This window comes from Pongo pygmaeus, chromosome X (assembly GCF_028885625.2).
Source record: "Pongo pygmaeus isolate AG05252 chromosome X, NHGRI_mPonPyg2-v2.0_pri, whole genome shotgun sequence".
NCBI classification, from domain to species: Eukaryota; Metazoa; Chordata; class Mammalia; order Primates; family Hominidae; genus Pongo; species Pongo pygmaeus.
In genome coordinates, this window is record NC_072396.2 from 43099736 (window position 1) to 43122162 (window position 22427).

Genomic DNA, 22427 nt, shown 5'->3' on the forward strand with positions numbered 1-22427 from the left:
TCAGATAATTAGGTTCCATCAAAAAGGGTCCAGCTCCATTTTTGTGGAAAACTGATAGAGGAGATTAAAAAAAAGAGAGTGAGTTAAGAAATGAATGGGGTTGGAAGAGTGGAAGAGGAGGGGCTGGGGCCCAGGTGACAAGATAAGCCTAGACCCTGAGGAGGGATACTTCCTCTCCTGAGACCAGAAGTAATGAAACTAGAGGGAGAAGAGATGTCAGACAAAATTTTATATTGGTGGGTGGAGAGTTAACAGCTACACCACAGCATCACTTTTGCTTATGGAGCAGGAGGCAAGGTTGTCTCCTACCAATAATTTGACTTAGATGTCATAATGAAGGACATTGGCGCTTGCATTGAAGAACAACCTGGTGGCAGAAGACCACTGCTGGAACTAGCTCCTACTTTCCTGTTTTGCTAAATTTTGTCAGTAGATTGGGGCAGAAGAAAAGTGAGGTGTGGGATTAATTCAGTGTTGGAGTTGACAAAGAAGAAAGGGGTGAGTAAAGAATCAAAGAGTTAGGTCAGGGATACTTTATTATTGCAGGAGCATTTGCTGGGATATAAATTAGAAATATCTACTGTTAAAAAAGCAGTGTGTGTGTGTGTGTGTGTGTGTGTGTGTGTGTGTTTAAAAAATTAAAATTATCACTCATTACTGGAACATGGTTGATTTTGATCATATTTCATTCTCCTCCAGCTAATTGTTCACCCAATATCATTTAGTTAGCATTTTCTAAACACTCCCTGTGCTAATTCATTCCATTGTTACAATATAGCAGTTAAATCAGCTCCCTTGTTTTAAATGAAATGCCAGGAGTAGTACCTGCCCAAAGTAGATGTTCTACAAATATGCTTAATAGATGACCAAGTATTCCTGCGCATTTACAGTCACATATAAAACAGTGCATCATTAAATAATGGCTTTGAGATTCTTTCAGATAGCCACTAATAAGACAATGTTAGCACTATCTGTAATAGATACTTGGGAGGAAAATAAATTTATCAGTATTCTAGGATCTCAAAAATGGAAGAATAGCCTACCCAACCAAATCAATGGCAAATGTGGTATTGTCCTCAGTTCTACACAGATCAGATGACAGCTGCGAATGGATGTTATCTAGTGAAAATTTCCCACCATATTATACTTGCTTGCTTCAGGCATCTTCACGTTTTATTAAAGTCACTAAATAAATTGTCATTTCCTTTCCTTGCTCTTGGAATGTTCTAAAGTTTCTGAGAGTCATTACTTTTCAGAGAGCACCTGAAATTATAGAAGTTGTTTATCAGCACTAGGTATTTCCTTTGAGAGTTGAGCTTTAGGGATAGCATATATTTATTTCCACCAATCATGCAAGCTAAAGGAAATTTTCAAGAACTAATATTAAACAGCCTGAATGTATTTGCATTAACCCTAGATCTAGTATTCACCAAAGATCATTTTCAGCAGTTTTTGTACGCTTCCTATCTCTGCCATTCTCATTTAAGTTATGTTCATAATTGAAGAGTCATTGTCTTTAATTTATATTTTGAAAGATGCCAGCCTGTTAATTTATGGAGTATTTCGGTGCCTGAATTTCAGATCAAAGTTTCATCTTTTTTCCAGGAGAAGCCTCATACAGTGGCTGGGTGAAGTGACTTTTGTACTCTACTGCAAGTAGTGATGTCTCAGTGAAGGTACTTGAAACTTTCCATGCCTCAGTTTCCTCATCTATAAGATGATAATAGTATGTCTGGCTTTATACAACGGAACTTTTCAGAGATTCAATATGTTTTTTTAATGGGAAAACACTTTGAAAATAATTCAGGACAAAACAAATACAGGAAATTTTTCCTATTGTAAGAATAATTCGACTCAATGCAAAGAAGGTTTTCCCTTCTGGAATGTTACCATTGGGATCCTGGCATCATTTCTCTCAGTATTTTGATGAAGACTTCTGGTTGAACCACTCTTCCATCATTGTTTAGAATCCACTATACACTATTCATTTTTAATCTCTTATAGGAGCTAAATATTGTCCCTCTCTGGCTCTCATCCTGTGTACTTGGGGCAAAATGGCACCCAAGGCTCTGAGAGACCCATTTAAGACTCTTTTGAAAATGTGGTAGTTGGAACTCGGTAGTCTCTGCTGAAGGGGAAAAGCCATCCTTAGTTATTGAAGAATAGTTTTTATGTTTAATTTGATTTCATTCCTGATAACTTAATTGTTATACTGATTTGTTTATAATGTTGAAATTACCTCTTAGCTCAGTCAGTAATGATTTATTTTGATATTGCAAAAAGTCATTAAAGGTAAGATAATACTCCTTCTCCTATTACTTTGCTGCTTTTCTAAAGATAATTGCCTTAAGATTTATAGTTCTCCTATTCTTAAAATAAGAACATTTGTCCACACAAAACTATTTGCCTAGCTCTAATAAAATATTATCCATGTAGACTTTTTTCTGGAGAAAGAAGTATACTTGAATTCTGAACACTTTCACTATGGATTTAATCTCTACTGCAAACTACAAACCTTATCAATGTGAAGATAGGAAGTAGGTATAGTGGGATGAGTATTAATAACATTTAGTGCTTTGGGTTGGAATGACAGGAGTTTAGTTGCAAGAGTTAGGACTTTGAATGAGGATTTGTGTCTAAGTTTCTTTTCTTTTGTAAAGGCTGTTTGAAGAGTTTCTACCTAGATAAACCAATAACAGAGTTATCACATTACCCCTGACTATTTGAGGTAGCAGATACTGTTAGAGCCCCACCCATATCTCTTCAGCTTTAGGGATTTCATTGCATGCCAGCCCAATTTCAAATGCCAGCAATTGCATTTTTGCCTGAGGGCTTTCTCTGGGTGCTTGAGCCAATTCTACTCTTGCCCATAGCAGGCCAGAAGCACCAGGAAATTAATGCCACCTGAGAATAGCCTTTAATTAATGGCTGATGAAAATAGCTGAATAAATTCCTCAGCCTTTTTGTTTCTGGGACGGTATAACACTGAGTTGTGTTCTATGCTGTTTCTCAGAGTTCTCCAGTGGGAAGGAGTTCACATTACCCTCAGTGTAACTTCATGGTAATGCCTCTTTTAGTGACCTTTCCTTCTCTGTCTCACTTCCTCACTCCTTTACTGGTGGTTTCTAGAATCACCTCCAAAAAAATCTACTTGCACTTAAATACTTGACTTAGGGTTTGTGTCTGGGACAGTTGTGAATGTAGAACAGTTGGAAATCTAGATTCTGTCCATACAAGTATGTTTAGGGAGGGAGGTTGACAGCTGTAGTCAGGATAGGGATAATGAAGGATGAAGAGTGAACTTATGGGTTCACATCGTAGAACTGTTTGCAAGGGCTATGATAGCATCAGAGAGAAGGCTTTCTGCCCTTAACTAAAAGGGCAGGTGAACAAGTAACTCAGTTCACGTAGCTGAAAGAGAAGGAAAGAGAGAGAAAGACGAAGAGAGAGAGAGAGGGAAGGAGGGGACTTGAGGGCCAGGGGCAGAAGGAGAACTTGACGTTGAGAGTGACATATGAGAGCATGGACACCAGAGTTCGCAGGTGAGGGGTGATAACGGTGTTGCTTGTGGCAACACAGTGCACAGTCCATTCTGATCAGCACAGTGGCAGTAAGAGCTTTTCTGAGATACCAGCATTCCCAGCACACACCACCCTTTCGTGACCCTCCCTTCACTCACCCTACATTACCACCACCCCATAGGAGGCATTGCTAGGACTTGGTTGATACAGATTTCCATGCATCTCTCCCTAACTATGTTATTTAAAAAGCAAATGTGAATGGACCATTTCTGGTGAGAATAAGAAACCTGTAGGTAGTTAATATTCCCAGTTCACGGTAGAGAGCAGCACTGTAAGATGAGCAAGATGTTGTTTGACATTTAAAAATAGACCTAACTCTACCAATTAGTCTGTTCTGTCCATGGTAACCTTATTCAATGTTATGGTGGTAATCGCTTCTGGAAAGCTTTGACATATTTTATAATTGAACTGCCAGGTTCACACTTGGCTATAATTCATTCACAGATAAGTGTGTCTTGTTAACCAAATTATGTTGACTCCCTTGGAAAGCCAGTGTGAGGACTTTCCTGTTTCTTGTCTTCATGTGGTTTTATAGTCTCATGACAGACCATTAGCATGATGAAAGATTGATTATTGTCTTCGGTACCAAACTGTAATTTGGCCCTATTTTCATTTTTCTTTTTCATCAACTGCAGAATCATATGCATTTATCAAAACGGGTGTCATCTGTTTTGAAATTCATGAAGTTAGATTGCACACTTGTCAAACATTTTTTTTTTCTGGCATTGACAAAAACATCAACATCAAGCTTTACTTAAGTTATTTAGAAATAGAGATGTCCAGGTGAAAGAATGGTGGAATCAAAATGAAAGACTAGGGGCTGGAATGGCTCATTCATTCTACCGACATTTTTTGAATGCATTCAGTGCACATGGCAAATTGCCAGGTGGTGAGCTGGAGTCTGTGAAGGGTTGGAGAAACGTGAAGCTGATTCATTCACTCAAAAACGTTTAGTGCCTACAGTGCTTGACACTGTACTAGGCACTGGGGAAACAGCAGTAACAAAACAGGCAAAGTCCCTTTCCTTACAGAGCTTATATTCTAGAGATCTTATATAATATAAAAGAAAGGGAATATATTTAGTCCTTATCCTCAAGGATCTGACAATCTACTTGGAAAGATAAAGTAAATGTATTAAGTTAAAATTACACAGCAATGCAAAAATGAGACAAATGAATAAAGAATGTGTTTTACATGTAGGTGGTTAAAGCAAGGGCAATAAAAGAATGACCCAACACTGCTCTGCCAGAAACTTGCTAGGACCTCAAGGAAGTCATTTAACTGCCCAAAACTGTTCCTGGAGCAGTGATTTAGGGGCAGTTTTGCTGCTGATTGGAGCCTTTGACTATCTGTCTTGAAGGCCATTCACAATGAGCAATCTGGAAGAAAGGCAATCTCTGAATGCAACTTTAAAAACCTAAAGTGAATATCATACGAAATGCTGATGCATATATTCATTTAAGATTTAGTGACAAGATAAGGTTGCCTGTTAGCACTGTTTGGATTTAACGTGGTATTAAAGGTTGTAAGCAGTGCATCAGACAAGAAAGATTAATACAGTTTTAAGAACTGGAAGGAAGAAGTTAAATTGTCATTATTTTTAGACAATCTAATTGTTTACAGAGAAAATTCAAGAAACTCAACAAGCTATTAGAACTAATAAGAAATTTCAACAAGGTTGGTGGATAAAAATAAAATTTGAAAAGCAGCGATATTCCAATACATCAGAAACAACCAATTAAAAATGTAATTTTAGGAATCCTATTAACATGAGCAAGAAACACTTTAGGAATAAATGTAATAAAAAATATAAACAACTTGACATAGAAAAACTGGGTGGAAAGTACTACATGTTTGTAGATGTTACTTCCGCAAAAATCCCAGTAGTTGTGTGTGTGTGTAACTTGATAAGATGATCTTAAAATACAAACAGGATGGTAAAAAGCCAAGACCACCAAGACAATTTGAAAAATAAATAAATAAAAGCAAGGTACAAGAACATGACCTAACATATATATATATAGATAGATAGATAGATGGATAGATAGATAGATATAGATATGTAGATGTATATATGTAGATATATATACATATGTATATGGATATTTATATATGTAGATATATATAGCAATATTACATTAATTTAAACAGTATAGTGTTGCTACAGAGACTGAAAAGTAGACCATTTATCATAGGAAACTGTAAGCATTTCTACGTGAGTGTGCTTATGTATTGAAGTGTGTGAATGTGTGTCCTATTTTAAAATAGAAGTATTCTAGTCTCAGTTCTCATTGAAGCATGAAGACAATAAATCCTATGCTCCAAAGACACCACCATACAAACATTTCAAAGTCAAAATATGACAATTGTTTATTTTGCCTTTGAGCCCTTTTCTTTCACAGAGGATGTAGAGAACAGTGGAGACTTGGAGGGGCGTTTGTGAAGAAAATTTCTTTGGTAGTTGCTGTCTCACTGTGAACTCCTGCCAGGGCAGGACAGTTCGGATTGCTCTCCCTTTGCCTCAAGTCCAAGGAGAGGAAAGGACTGTGAGAAGTTGGTATGGAGGTCCTAATGGACTGGTGCTGAGCCCCTTCCAGGAAGTTTAGAGGCTGTGTGAGGAGCAGGGACCTGCATTGGCGGTGGAGCAAGTGCCCCTGTGCTGAGATTAGCTTCCACTCTTGGACTTTGCTGGTGCTAAGGGTGTCACAGTGGTTCCTGTGGATGAGATGGGGCCACGTGCAGAAGAGAGAGCCAGCTGGAGCTTTACACAACCCTGTCCTAGAGAACCACCAGTAGGGGCAAAGAGATTCCAAGAGAGAGTGATCTATATGGAGTGGGCACCTGAAAAGCAAGAGCCGAGAAAAGTAGCCAGCAAGGGGAGAGGCATTTGCCTGGCTCACAGGACATCCAACTCAATGCCTCAGGGGAAACGTTTGTTCAAAGAGAGAAAGTCAACTGTGGTGTCTGCCAGGCCCAGAGAGTATAAAGTCATCTTTTACTCCCTCTTCTCTCCTTAGCTCCTTTAGAATCAGAAAGCTGAGGAGCAAGGTAGGGGCAGGGAGTTGGAGGCTTTAGGCAGAGAGACAAAGGGGAAGGATCATGTACTGTTCTACAACACAGTCTTCATGTCTGCAGAAGGCCCAGCGGGGTTCAAAAATATAACTTTAAATCAGTTTGAGTTTTGATCATTATATAGGACTAAACTTTCATATGTACATATATATTCAGGCTCCTGCTATAACACCAGGTATGCATTTCTGAAAAACCTCTCATGTTGCAAAATCACACACTATAAATAACTGGCTTATGGGAAAAATAGAGTTGGGGCAGACCACTGAAAATATATGGAAATTTCTAACTAGACTACTAACAAAACCGTAACAATTCTAAGAAAAACCCTGGCATAGTTCCATCTCCACCAATATTTACACTCAGCCTCACAATCAGCTGATCCTCGTCTGCTCTTGGCCATAGATTCTTTCACATTTGAGATGCAGGATAGTGAGTGCATTCAATTATGATGAGAACTTTAATCAAAACAAAAAAATAAGATGCAGAGTGCAGACATTTTAAAATTAAGGTCCTTCCTTCTTCCCCTTCCCTCTCCACTTCCACATCCTCCCTCCCTCCCTCCCTCCCTGCTTTCCTCCTTCCCTTCTTTCCTCCCTTCCTCTCACTCTCTCTCCCTTCCTTCCTTCTAATTGGCCAGCTTCATGTAATATCTTGTTGATGGCAAATAATCTCGGTGTCAAAGTCTGGAAGATCCTAAGAAGTCATTTAATTGAAATTATTGAAAGGAAACTTTCAGCAAAACCATGAAGGATGCTCATCAGCACACTGCGCCACCTAGGCTCTTATTTCTTCATCATCATTTGCTCAGCTTATCTTGATTGCTTGATCAATGGGTTATTTTGCCAGCCGTCTTTTCCTTCATTTGGCCCTTCATCCACTACTCAGTTGCCAGGCCCAAGTCTCCATGGTCTGTGTCTGATTTGTGTTGTGATACAGAACTTAAAAACAGCCAGCTAAACTACATAAAAAATAAATACTTCCAAATACCACCTAAAAACCTAATGGCGTGGCTCTGATAACTATGTCTAGGAAATGATACTATGTAAAATGTAAAAGAAAAATTTCAATTCAACACTAAACATGTACTGGATGCTTGAAAAAGAAAAATATCCATTTCTCTACCAATGACCACCAACCATAGGTAGTCGCATCCATGGCAGGAAAGAGTCAAGAGGAAGAGGTAGACCAGAGGGAAAAACAGATGGATAATAAGAAAAATAAGCCATCAGGTTACCAAGTTGAATTCTAGGAAAGTCTCTGTTGAAACTTCTCTCTCCTTCTACCACTGTCTCAGCCCATGCCTCCCTCAGGGTACTCACCTCATTCCCTGGTGACCAAGTCTTCTGGGTCTACTGCACATTTATTTCATAAGTATCTTGGCTGCACTCGGTTCCATTGATTGTGAACTTCTCACTTTTCATAACAAAATCTGTAGCCTGTAACAGCAGTGTGATTGAGAAAATTGCAATCCTGTTTCCAAGTGATCCACAGAGATCAGAACAATTCCTGAGGAACACTGTTTCTTTTGAACTATGTAATCTTCTTTTGTGGTCCTATGGTATCCAAAGGAAATCTAACCTTGTGACTTTATCAGGGAACAGAGAGAAAAGCTTCTAGAATCCAAGATGAGTAACTGGCATTTAGGTTTGACGGGACACAATGGATTTAAATTGTTTCTGAGGTTAATCTTTTTTCCTTGACTTTGAAATTGTTTATTATTGGTCAGAGGCCCATGTTTCCCACACAGTGATAGAGCTGGAATCAAGGTTCTTATCTACTTGTTTCCAAAGTCCAGGCTTAGGTAACAAGGTCATTAAATTCAGAATAATGGAGAAAGTTTGCTAGGGAATTTAAGGGTATGATATCTTTGTGACTTGGTAGGCATCGTATCGCCACAAAGGGAGCAGATTCTCTGTTATACAATATGAAATTAAAATCCCAGCAATGATTCTTGCTCACCGTGTGACTTTGGGCAAGTTTCTTAACCTCTCTGAGTTTCTACATCTGTATAGAGGGAGTAAGGATTTACACATGATGAAGTTGTGAGAATTAAATGAGATTATGCCTGTCAAGTACCGCATGCAGCGCCTGGAACATTTGGGAACAGTCAAATAGTACCTTGCTACTCCATTTTTGAGCCGTGTATTACTTTTTAGGAATTGAGCTGACTGGAACAAGTTTGATGTTTGTCTTAGTAAGGATGGGCTATGTTATACTGTCATAAAAAATAATCCTAAAATATCAGTGTCTTATAACAACAAAGGCTAGCTTCCTTCTTTCTGGGACCCTAGGTAGCAGAGTGGCCTCGTCCTGGAACATTGCCAGTAGTTGTGGCAAAGAAAAAGAGAACATGGCAAGGAAGAGATTGGCCCTTAAAACCTCCATCCAGAACTGACACACATCACTTCTGCCCACATTCATTGGTCAAGGCAAGTGACTTGGCCATACATAGGTTCAACAGAATGGAGAAATATACTCCTTCCACATAGACAAGCAGCAAATATTGGTGAAGAATAGTAGTTTACCACAGGGTTGGTTCAGCTGAATGTTTATTTTCCAGCTTTATTTCTCTGAACTCTCCAGACAAACATGTGGACTGAGTATCTGATCATATGGTTATCCATTCATATGAGAACTTTTTGTATAATCCTACCTACTTATCCTTTAAGTTTCAACTCAGATGCTGCTTCCACCATAGTCTTTTGGGATTCTCCTTGCATAAAATAAACTCTTTCCACTGTGGTATGACACTTTTCTTCCTAGAGCATGCACCACACACTTTCATGGATTATAATGTGTTATTTGTATAGATTTTTTTTCTTGAGAGTAATTATCTTCATGGAGTTTACAATCTGTATCTTATTCATCTTTAGGAAAATACCTAGTTCAGTGTCTTGCACATAATTGATTCAAATATTTATAGAGACAGACTGACGATCTGAGGTGAGAAGTGATAATATTGGTGGGCAAGGTGGAGGAAAGTGGGTGTTACACAACAGAGAAGTGTCTCCTCTTGAAGGCAAATATATGTTTTCTGGAAAGACCTTGGTAGTAATCATGGGAAACTCCCTGGGGAAACTGGATGTCAGCTGAGACTCCTGAGAACTACTTGTGCAGGGTTCAGAAAGGACAGAGGCTGTTAGAGAAAATTAAAGTCATCAGACAACTATATCAGCTAGTTTAAAATTAGCAATTACTGCAGGAAGGAGAAACATTTATCCCATTCTGACAACAAAGATTGCATAATTGCACCAAGAGTGTTTGCCCACACCCTTTCCAAGATGTGTTAAGCATTTACAAACAGAAACAAATAGCCTTAGCATTGGTGGGAGCAGCACGAAAACAGGCTTTCTTAGGCTGTCACTGATCCATGAACACTAGGCAACAACATGGTTACCATGTGGGTGGATGAACCATGTCTCCATGTTCATTTTCTTTACCAATAATCTCTAGTGATTAGTCAGGTCTGAGAAAGAACCAAGAAAAATCAATTCATCCCGTTACTGGAGATACCAGTAAATCACCTGTATATTTTTAATTCAATTATTAGGTATTGAGAATCTACTATGTGCCAGACAGTGATAGCTTGAGTCTACCCAGTCTTTTAAATGACATAGAGTCTTATCCTCAGTGCCTTTGTAAATGTTTTTCCCTCCACCTGAAATATTCTGATCTCTGTCCCCTACATACCCTTCTGGTTTTGCTTTAGACATCACAACAATTCGGAAGAATTTCTAGACCTCCAGACAAAGGTCTCAGTTTCCCCTTCAATGTGCTTTGATAACAATATAAACTTCCTCACACACAAAAAAGTACAATTGTATTTTCTTGTTTAAATTGTCTGTAGTTTCCATTGGCCTATACACTCTTAGAAGGCAAGGCCTGTTTCTTGCTCACTTCTGTATCTCCTGCACCATTGTGATGCCTGATGAAAGTTGATTAATGTGTCATTATCTTTTTGTGACTATTATATGATTATATTATTACAATGTATTACCATGTCAATGCCCTATAATAGTGTTAAGTATCTATGTACTTTTCAGGGATTTAGCCATTTGCAACTAGCTGTAATTTTTGAAGAGCTATCTTCTATGTGTAGCATGCTTTGTGTTTCAGTGAGCTAAACAAAGCCAGGTTTGTCTCTGTGACTATCTTGTGGTGTGGTCTTGGGAAATAACTTTACGTCTTCAAACTTTTTTCCTCATTTGTCAAAAAAGAATGTGAAATAAGAGATGCCGTATGTTTGACATTCTGTGGCGGCAACTCTGTGGTGATTTTGAAACATGACCCAAACAATTTTTTAACTCTCCTCCCATTGAGTGGTGGGGTCTATGTTCCCTCCTCTTGAATCTGGGCTCTCTGACTGATTGTCCAATAGAATATAGTAGAAATGATGCTGTGCATCTTGGGATGCTCACATTTGAAACCCAGCCACCATGCCACAAGGAAGCCCAAGCATTCCAAAGAGAGGCCTGCCATGGAAAGGAACTGAGTTCCCTGGTCCCCCGTCCCAGCTGAGATCTCAGATAACAGCCAGCTCTAAGTTGCCAGCCATGTGAGTGAGCCATTTTGAAAGTGAATCCTGCAGCCTTCCATTGAGCTGCCCTAGCTGATGCTGTGTAAAGCACGGAGGAGCTGTTCCTGCCTAGCCCTTCTCAAATTGCAGATATAAGAGTAAAGTAAATGACTGTTGTTGCTTTAAACCACTAGGTTTTGGAGTGGCTTGTTACACAGAAATAGATAATTGATATACACCTTTTGCTACTTCACAGTGTCTCAGACCTTTCATCCACTACAATATTCTGGTATGTATAAAATTATCTCCAGACCTTTGACAAATCAATGCTTACTCCAAATTTATTACAGGAACAACAGCAGTAAGGATAAGATGCCATTAAACGATCAAATGCTTGTTGAGTAGTGCCTCTCCTGGGCTTCTCAGCAGAGGTTAATGGAGAAAACTTTGGTTAAATTAACTGATGTAGGTGACAAATGGGCCAACCACTCTCCATCGGAATGTAAGTTCTATGATTGATGATGACTCTTTGAAGGACATTCTGGAGATGACTGTCAATTACGGGTGGATCCCCAAACCACATGGGAGGCTTTCCCTTCATTTATTTTGTGCAAAGTAATGTTCTCAACAATAGCACTGAGGTATCCATTTACCACTGCCCCCCTCAGTAGCCTGGGGCTTGGAGCCGAGACCATTTCTTTCAAATGGCATCATGCTACATATAAAATAAGATATTTACATCCTCCAATAAATAAATCTCTAGGTAAAACAGTCTGGGGTGCATAATGAAGAGAAGCTCTTCTTTTTCACTAGCTAAGATGTCAATCTTCAACAGGCTTGGGAAATAAGGATTGACGGTGACATCTTTGTGCTACCATTGTGGTTTCTGGGACTGGTGGCTTCTGGACTAGGTACCAGGACTGAACTCCTGTGATGATTACTCTTCTACGGGAGGGAGTGGCTTTTCCCCCTTAGAGCACAATGGTTGTGAGCAACAGCCCTGGAGCCAAATAATCTGGGTAAAAGCCCAGCTCACTAGCTGCATGACCTTGTACAAGTTACTAGGCCTTTCTATGCCTCCATTTTCTCATCATGGTGATAATACTAGTGACCATTTAATATGGTTGTTTTTCTAAGGTTAAACAAATTAATATGTATAAAGCATTTAGAACAATGCCTATAATATCGTTTGGATGTTCATCCCCTCCGAATTCATGTTGAAATGTGACCTCCAATGTTGGAGGTGGGCCCAGTGGGAGGTGTTTGAGTCATGGAGGCAGATCCTTCATGAATAGCTTGGTGCTGTCCTCTTGGTAATGAGTGAGTTCTGACTCTATGAGTTCACACAAGATCTGGTTGTTTAAAAGAGCCTAGCACCTCCTCCCTGTCTCTCTTGCTATGTGATATGCCTGCTACCCCTTCACCTCCTGCCATGATTGGAAGCTTTCTGAGGCCTTCACTAGATGCAGATGCTGACACCATGCTTCCTGTACAGCCTGCAGAACCATGAGCCAAATAACCCTCTTTTCTTCATACATTTCCCAGCCTCAGGTATTTCTTTATAGCAGTGCAAATGGACTAACACAACCTGCAATGTAGAAAGCATTATATAAGTGTTAGCTATTACTATTACTGTTAATATTGTCATTAGTTAATTTTATTTTTATTTTCTTCTTACCTTACAGCTGATTACCTTGCCTATAATCAGATCCTTTATGCATGGACACCAAGCAGAGCTGCCACATTCAGAAGGCCTTTTATTAATTGCAAAAGTGCAAAGCATACCATTGGAACAGGGAACACTTTGGGCATCCTCTTTTCCTCTCTTATTCCTGGGACTTTGTCCGCCACAGCACTCTCCTCTTAGTTATTCCTCCTCCTAGGAACTGCCCATTCCCATTCCACTTCTACTAGTCCCTTTTTATACCATCTTTTGAATAACATATTTGAGAAAAGATTTGGGGTTTGAGGCCTTGTATATTTTGGGAGTTTTTTTTCTCCCAACACTCAGGTTTAAGTCTACACCTCAGATTGCATTCCCTGGAAATGGATTCTGAGATAGAGTTGTGTGTAGAAGGTTTATCGGGTTGCACTCCGGGGAAATACACCCAGAAGGAAGTGAGGAAGGCAGGGCTGGACAAAGACAGAAGACTCATGATGGGGTTGCTACAGAAGCCTCAGTTGATCCTATGGGGAGTGCTAGCGCAGGGAAGGCCCTTCAAGTTGTGCCAAATTGAGGTTTATGGGGCCAGGCTTTTGAATCTCCAAATCAGACACTGAAGCTGAACTACCTGGAGGAGGCATAAACTTGGGCAGGCTGTTTCTCATAGGCAAGGGCACTTTGTGTGAAGGGGTGCAGCTGTGAATCATCTGCAGCTGATAGTTCCAGCAGCTGGGGATGGGTGCATTGACCCTGAGAAGAGGATCCGGACAGAGCACCAAAGTGTCCACTAATGCAGACAATTTGTTTCAAGAAAGTTATATTTCTAGTGAAAAGAGCTTTGAAGTCTACTCACAAGGGGTATACGACTCAGGCAAATTATTGAATCTCTCTCACTCTCCTTTTCTCCTATACATTGGAGATGAGATCATTTCTAAAGGCTAACAGGGCTCTGTGACTGCATCTTTCCTATGGGAAATACTCAGTCAAGCCTAGCTCCCATCCCATCTTGCTCAATTGCATGACACCAAAAATCTTAGGTCCAGAAATTCTAGCCCCGGTATTTTCAAATGGCTCTGGGGCCTGTATGTCTGTTCTCACTTAGGGCTCGCCCTGAGGGCAGGAAGTAAATGCCACTTAAACACCTACAATGAGCCAGGCTCTCTGCCAGCTCATGTCACCTTCACCACAACACTGAGGGCAGGTGTTAGGTCCTCATTTTACACAGGAGGAAAGTGAAGCTCAGGCGAAACGACTTGCTTAAGGTTATACGGCTAATAAGGGGCAGAGAGAAGGCTCAAATCCAGGTTCATACACTGCTTCATGTACTGCTGCCCTGGCCCAGGTATAATGCTCTTCACTTTAAAGCCCAAGCTTCCAGAATATAGCTGGAAACAAAAAATTAAAATTTTAAGGGGGATTAATATTTTACAAATATTGATGTAATTTTCTATTCTGCCTTCCTGAGCATGTGATTGTACTCTAGTTGGCTCATGATACCCAAGTACCTAGAAATATTTTTGAAGCTATGTGTGTGTATATGTGTCTGGGTATGTGTTACGGTTAAGAAATGTTAAGGAATATAGAAAGAGCATGACCACATTTGCAGAATATGATTGTGCAGCAGGGCAACAGCCTTGTAAGTCAGGCTATAGTTTTAAAAAAGGATTTGCTCAGTTTTTAAAGCTCATTCCCTTTTTACAACATAGCATATCCAGCCTCAAGGACCCAGAGTAGAACTAAAACACACTGAGTCCACACAGCAAAGCCATGAATCTTGCCGCTCAGTACTAGAAGGAGAATATGACCCAGGGAACTAAGAGATAGCTGAACCCCTTTCCCTCCCAGAAGAAAGTGGGAAGGAGAAAGAGGTAAGAGGAAAATGGAGATCAGACTAAGCTGTTATGCGTCCCTGATTGTTTTCGTTCCAGGTGTCAGTAAGGAGATTGTGAGGGGATTTAGAGAAATTAGGGTAATGCCAAGAGTGAATGAGGCATAGCATGGCTGGAGAGAGGAAGCCCTTAGGTTAAACTTTGTGGTACTGCCAGTGTTCAGTTCCTAGACTTGGAGTTACCGTAGACTTGGAGTTGAGAATCCATGGACTTTTCCCAGGGATCCCCTGTGACAGAATGAAGAACAATTTTGCTGAGTCTTGGGGTAGATATCTGGGCCAGCAGGCATGATGGAGCACTTGGCAGAGACCCAGGGATTGGTCAGTAACCAGTGGGGGTTGAAGTGAAGCCAAGTCACCACTGAGTTGGAAACAAGCTGAGAGGGTTCGCAAACAAGGGATTTACCACCCACAGCCTTCAGTGGATAGTGGGGACACAGTAGATAGTCCATTCAAAAGGGGACTAAGGTGTTCCCCTTATTGCTTTGGAGGCAGAGGTCACCGTGCCTGAGGAACTCAAGCTCTTCCTGCCATCATGAGGATGCTTTAGTCCCCCCAGTCCTGTCCCATTGAATAATAGTGTGTTAGATACTATTTTCCCTATTCCCACACAGGATTCATTTTCACCCTTTTCTGTACCTACCAGCTCCTTTGACTTCTGGCTTCTGGCTGCCTTTGGCTAATGGACGTCACCAGCAGGAAGGCAAGAGTGTGGGTGGAAAGATTGGGCTTATTTTCTTCCTGCTCCCTCTGTACCCAATAGTGGGTTAAAGGGGACTGCATTCCCCTGATGAAGGTCACAGCTTCTGATGAGCAGCCCTCTCCCATAGCCATAAGCCTCACCAGGCTCTGGAACTCTTACCTCCTTTTACTCTTTTAGGCTTAGGGGTGGCAGCATCCTCCCACTGTTGTGGGCTTTAGGTGCTTTCCCATCTCTTGTTGGCTTCTCTTAACCCTATCTACACCTTTGAAAAATAGACCCTTAATTAAATGAACCCCTTTTGACTGTGGTTTCCATCTGGAGAGAATGACTTTCTGTACTGGTTTGCCCCCAGACAGTCCCAGTCTATTCCAATTATTCCAGTGTAATTATTTCAGCATCCTGCTTTACTCTCAGAAGTTCCTGGTTTGGACAGTATCCTACTCCTGGGACCCTGACTGCTGTAGCATCTTAGAGAGGATGGCAGGAAGAAGTGTTATAGGTTATATTTGAACCATACTGTGCCTTTAACTAATTGGCTTTCCTGCACACTCACAGGAAGGTATCCGATTAGTTATAGATGCAATCAAAGAAGCTAAATTTCCTCTACACTTGCAGGTTGTGATGTGAATGATTTTTCAAGTCCTATTTCTCAATTGTCACTCCTGGGGGACAGGACTCTACCTTATGCATCTTTGCCAGCTTAGCTATACCAAGTTCCCTGTCTGGCCCAATGTTCATAAACACTGTCTGAATGAACAATAAAGGAATGGTGTCACTATATTCAATCAGCGTGACAACTCACTCATGCATAGAGGTAACCATGGCACCAGTTCTTACAGGAGCCGCACATATTTCACAGAAGAAGCTGCTGTTAAAGAAAAAGGAATGGGAGGAATGGGTGTGTGTGTATGTAGGTTTGGACATGAGATTCTAATCTAAATACGAATTCACAATGAAGTCTCATTTCTGTTATTAGGGTTTGCATGAAATTTAAAGATCTGCCGGCAGATACTGTGGTCGCAACAGCGAGCATCCCTGAGTGCAGTCAGCCTCCTTGCATCAGGAGTTAGAACTCACTGCCTCTACCTGCTGCCTGACCTCTTTCTCTCTTTATCTGAGTAAATATGAATAGAAGAATCTCAGTAGAACTCATTTGTTTCTCTTGAGAAGCAGGAGTCTGGGGTACTCAACAACCACAACTGCCTATGACAACTTCTCAGAAACTCAGCCAGCCAAGAGTAGCCTTATCCCTTCTGGGTGGGCTTGCACTTTCTCTCAGGCAACGATGTTCATTACTGAGATGCTGGTGGTCAGAGGTGGGTGTTGTGACAGGGAGCTTCCTGTGCGCCTTGAGCCAGGCCTGGGTGATTCCACAGTTGTAGTCCTGAAAATGACACTTATCTCATACTCATCACGGTGGGTCTCTGAGTTCTCTTCGATTTTGACTACCGCTCCTCTGGGCTCTTTCTCCCTGCCATACAGGGCTCACCTTCATATTAAGCAACCTCTATCCTCAGGTCTGGGATCCATTTGGGGTCACCTTTTTGCTACAGCAACTTGTGATGACCTCCCCTGCTGTGGAATTGTTATTTATGGGCTGCTTCTTACCTTTTCTCTGGCCATGACCACAAGCATCCCTGAGATTCCTGATAGAGTCTCTGCATTCTGATTCTAGCTCCTTACAACTGCCCCCACTTGTTTCCAATACCCTAAAAGGACAGTGGGTTCCCCAACTCAAGAGATGTGTCATGCTTAACACATGACTGCACATTTTTGTCACTCCCCCCATCAAGAGCTAAAGTCTGATCCCCTTCCTCTTGAACATGGCCTGGCCATAGTGGTTTGCTTCTAACAAATAAAATGCAAAGAAAATTGTTCTTCGTGATTAGACCTAAACTACATATTAAATTATTTCACCTTAAAAGATGAGACAGCATTGGCCTGGCTCTCTGTCTTTTTCGAGAGGCTCATTCTTGAAACCCAACCCAGGCACCAGGGACAGGCCACAGCTGGGTGTTCTGGCCTATGACCCCAGCGGAGGTCCTAGTTAACAGCCAGCATTAACCACCAGATACATGAGTAAGGACACCTTCATGAGAACTCCAGTTCCAGTCTCTGTCTGACTGCAACCATTTAAGAGACCCTCAAGAGAAAACCAGCTAGCCGAGCCCAGTCAACCCCCAGGCCTATGAAAGATAATATTAATAAATGGTTGTTGCTGTTTTAATGCCATCGTGTTTGGTGTGGTTTCTTAGGCAGCTATAGACAACCATAATGAGAGGCAAGAAGAACTTGGATAAAGCTCCCAGAGAGCCAGAGGGTGATTAAAATGTTATATATAAAACAGCTTCCTAGTCAACCGAAGGAAAGATCAAGAGGAAATTTTAAAAATATCTTTAAAAATGCAACAAAGGAGACTAAACCTTCTTGAGTTCCAGTGAGGACAGCATAACAAGAAATCAGCTTAAATTGTAGCACGACAATTTGGGATTGATGTAAGCAGTGATTTTTGAGTGGGGGAAAAAGCCCTGGGTATTCATATTTTCACATATCATATATCGCCTTTATTGTCCTCCTACCCAGTTAAGTGCCTGCCCTCCCTTCATGTTCACTGTGGTTTCTAAAAACTATTAATACAAAATATAATAAATACAGATTGAAGATAAAACGCATTAATAAGTTTATAGATATTCATTATTTGAGTTTTAAAGAATTAACAAAGAAATTATGTCCAAACAAGATTTCCTTAGAATGGTGTCATCTCCTTAAATAGTATGATTTTTTAAAAATTAACACACCTGGGTTAGTTGGTTTGGAGCTAAGTAATGTAATTTGCCAAAAAAGATTCATGTAGAAGTGTGTACTGGAGATATATCACTTAGCATTCTCGTTATACATGAGACTATTTTGCAATTCCATGGCTTTCAACTTTCTTCAACCTGGAAGCACCCCCATCTTACCTCATCTGCCTGTACAGTTACCTGTTGCTAAGTAACAACTGTACCCTACCCAAAATGAAATACAGCCTACCCTCCATATCTGTGGGTTTCACATTTGTGGATTCAACCAACCATGAATTGAAAATATTTGACAAAAATAAAATGGATGGTTGCGTCTGTACTGACAAGTAGACATTTTTTCTTGTCATTAATCCCTAAACAATAGAGTGTAACAACTATTTACATAGCATTTACATCGTATTAGGTATTATAAGTAATCTAGAGATGATTTAGTATGCAGGAGGATGTGCATAGGTTATATGAAAATACTATACTAGTTTATACCAGGGACTTGAGCATCATTGGATTTTGGTATCCTCAGGCTCCTGGAACCAATCCCTCCACAAGTATGAAGGGACAACTATATTATGTAAGCAGTTATTTTTGAGTGGGGGAAAAAGCCATGGGTATTCATATTTTCACATATCATATATTGCCTTTATTGTCCTCCTACCCAGTTAGGTGCCTGCCCTGTTTATATAGCTCATGATTCTGAGGATTGGTTGAGTCCCATGGTGTCTTTGAAACTCTAGTCTGAGACTTTGCTATACTGTATATAGTTTGGAGACGTGTTGAGCCATCAGCAGGTGAGGTGCTCCATAGCCACCAGGAGTATTGTAGTTCATGAACAGAGACTCAGAAACCCTTGACTAGACCGCCGCCCTCACTCAGTCTTGAAATATCCTTTGTTTTTATTCCCCACCCCTTCCACACTTACCCATCCACTGACACTCTTTGGGATTTACAGAAAACATCCAGAAACCTCTTGAAGGAACAAGAATGACCCTTCTGCATCTTAAAGGTAATCACAAAAGCTGAACTCAGGGAGTTTTTTTCCTACTGCTTCTGCTGAAATTTTTTGATGCTGGAAGGCATGTATTCAGCTTTTATTATTTTCTTATTAAAGAATATTTAATCTCACTAGTGGGTTGGTGTGGGTGGTGATCACTTCAGAGGGAAGAAAAAGAAATCCAAGCATATTTCTGTGGAAAAAATATGTGTTAACCATTATATGATGGTACATTATTTAGGGTTAATATACAGTTCAGGAAAGAACATAAGAGAATAGCTTCCAAACCATACAGAAAGCAAAATCAACTCTGTGTAAACCATACCCTGTATTAGCCAACTCTGAGCTGTGTTATCTTGGAAACCAGATTCATTTGCTGGTGGACATTTTTTCTGAATTAACTTATTATTTGTAAAGTACCCTGGAGCTACAGAGTAACATTGGTTATACAATGGATGAGAAATTCTCTTGACCTACAATGTTGAAGGCTCAAAAAAGAAGGCCCAAGAGAACTAAGAGAGGGCCTTGGAATGTTTAGCTTGTAAGTACCAAGGCCAGAATCTTGAAGAAAACATGTAAATGACACTGCCATTAAACAAATCACAGTCTAGTAAAATGTTAATCTAAGTTTGTCCTACCATTTACTATGGTAGAACAACCCCTTTAGTTTAACTGCTCCAGGAAACAATACTCTGTCTGTGATAGACTGGTTATTTCTTAACGTCTTCATGATCTGTGAAATGGAAAATAATAATAGTAACAGTAATAGTAATAATACCCCCTTCATGAGGTTGTTTTGAGTATTGCATGAAGTAACACATAAAAATGTGTAGCCCAGTGACTGGTACTTAATACTAGCTAACACTCAGAGTCATGATGAGTATTACTGCTAGTAGGCATCATAATGCAGGTAAGAACATGTGTTTTTAAATTTGATAGAATTGAATTTAAATGCCAATTGCTTTTTTAAAAACATAAGTAGCAACACATCCTTGGGTATATCACCATAAAATTGTGATAATATTACCTATCTTACATAGTTGCTATGAGGCTTAACTGGAATTACTTACAAAAATAATTGAACACAGTGGCTGGCACATGGAAATTAATGAATGAATGATAGCTCTTATTACTCTTTGGAATTTTTATAGTATCTAGAGAGATACGTTTGGTCTGTGCCATACCTGATGGTATGCAAAAACAAGCCACTGTGCCTCAGGATATGTGGTAATTGTGGGCTGAGTCAGCTCAGGTCCTCCTAGAAGATGGGATTAGATGTAAAATGACTTATTGGGAGAGGCTCATTTTGATGGATAAATGGGCAATAAGCAAGAGTAGGCAGAGAGAACCTTCAGACTGGGAGGCAGGTCTGACTCCTGTGGAAAGAGAGAAGAAGGAAGGAAGGGTGGGTAGGGAGAAACTCTGATGGCAGTGCAGCTCTGAGAAAGTCTCACCCAGGCTGACGGGGAGCCCCAGAGCACAGACTGCACATAGGAGAGGTTCCCTGTCAGGCAGGAATAGCCCAGCTCTAGTTCTCTCACTGTGCTTTGCCATTGGCCTGGGGTAAGCGCAGACTTGGCATGGGTGCCATAGTGGATCTGAAGGTGTTGCAGCTGTAGGCTGTAAGCAAATTATCCTCCGCCTCTGAGCAGGGCTCTTGAAGGGAGATCTGAATGCTGTACCTCTATGGCCACTGAAAGGGGCCAAGTTAAGCAGCATCCCAGTCAGAATTAACTTTGTTCATATTAGTTAGTTGCTGGTTTGGGCCAAGCCCTCATAACAGACCCTCTCTAAATGTGAAATTGAATATAATTTTTTAAAAATAAGAAATACTGCATGGAATATTTATAGAGAACAATTGAGGCACTTAATTGAAAAACTATGATACTATGAAAAATTAACAGTTTTCATTTCGAGAAGAGCAACACAGGTGCCAATTTGTTCTGTTTGATTCCTGGAAGGAAGACAGACCCTAAATTTCTTTTCTATATGTAATTGAAAAAAAAAAACCTGTAGATTTTAAGTGACATCTTTAATTATGAAGTTTCAATAATTCATTCTGGTGTCTATTCCTAATTGCACTAATCAGATTTATTTAAACTTTCTGTTTTAGAGGGATCTCAGGAATATAATAGTAGAGGTAGAGTGGAGGAATATAGACAGTCTACATTTACCTCTTATTTCTACTTCTACAAAACCTTTGCGTTTTCCATGTTTCCTTTGTATTTTCCTCATATTTTGTGATGTCAGGGAGGAAACTCTTTTCCCGTATCCTGTTAGGTTTAGTGACTGGGGCCTATGAACTAAACTGACAAGAGACAGATAAGGAAGAGAAAAGACAGTTTTTAATCACCAACATGCATGTGTACATGGGAGTTCACAAAGAAATACGACTCAAAGAGGCAGTTCGAATTTGGAGCTTATACACCATCTTAACAGGGGAAGGGGAGAGAGAGAAAGGATATTTATGGAAAAACAAATGACTTTTTCTTGGAAAGATAAATAAGCCCTTAGGAGAATAAATGGGAGATATGAGCATTTCTCTGACAATATCTGTTTAGCTGTGGTGTGGAGACTTCTCAATCTCTGATGATAAGAGTCAGTCTTCCCTAGTTTCTCCCAAGAAGAGGATTTATGACAGTTGAGTTCTTCTGACTTGTTTGGGAAGCTCTACTTTTAGGCAGATAAGGGATTTTAGAAATTCAAATGTCTTCTCAAAATAATTTTTTGTGCTACAGAGACATACTCTGAACCCCTTCACTGACATGGATACTGAAATATTGGTTTGCCACACAATTTGAGGGCCCAGAACAAAGGTAGTGTGTAAAGCTCACTAATACTACTGGTATTACCTTGCCAGTTTACTTACTGGAAATAATGTAATAGTGGTGGAAAACAATCCAGAGGAGCCCATAAGTGGCATTTGCTGATGGCATAGGTCATGGAAACAACTTATTGGAAATAAAAAAAATTACAACTTTTCTAATCAGAATATTACCATAATAAGGAAAAGGAATTGGAATTGAGGGAATGGGGAAAGGGAAGAGAAAGTATGAACAGTATGAGACAGGAAATTTCAGAGCCAAGAAATAACAGGTTTGTGGCTGGATAAACTGACTGCTTAAGAAAAGTCAACAGGTGTGAACCAATGAAAATGTCACATGACTAGGGAATTGACAGGGCTAGTAAAATCAGCAGTAGGCCTGAAGAAATTA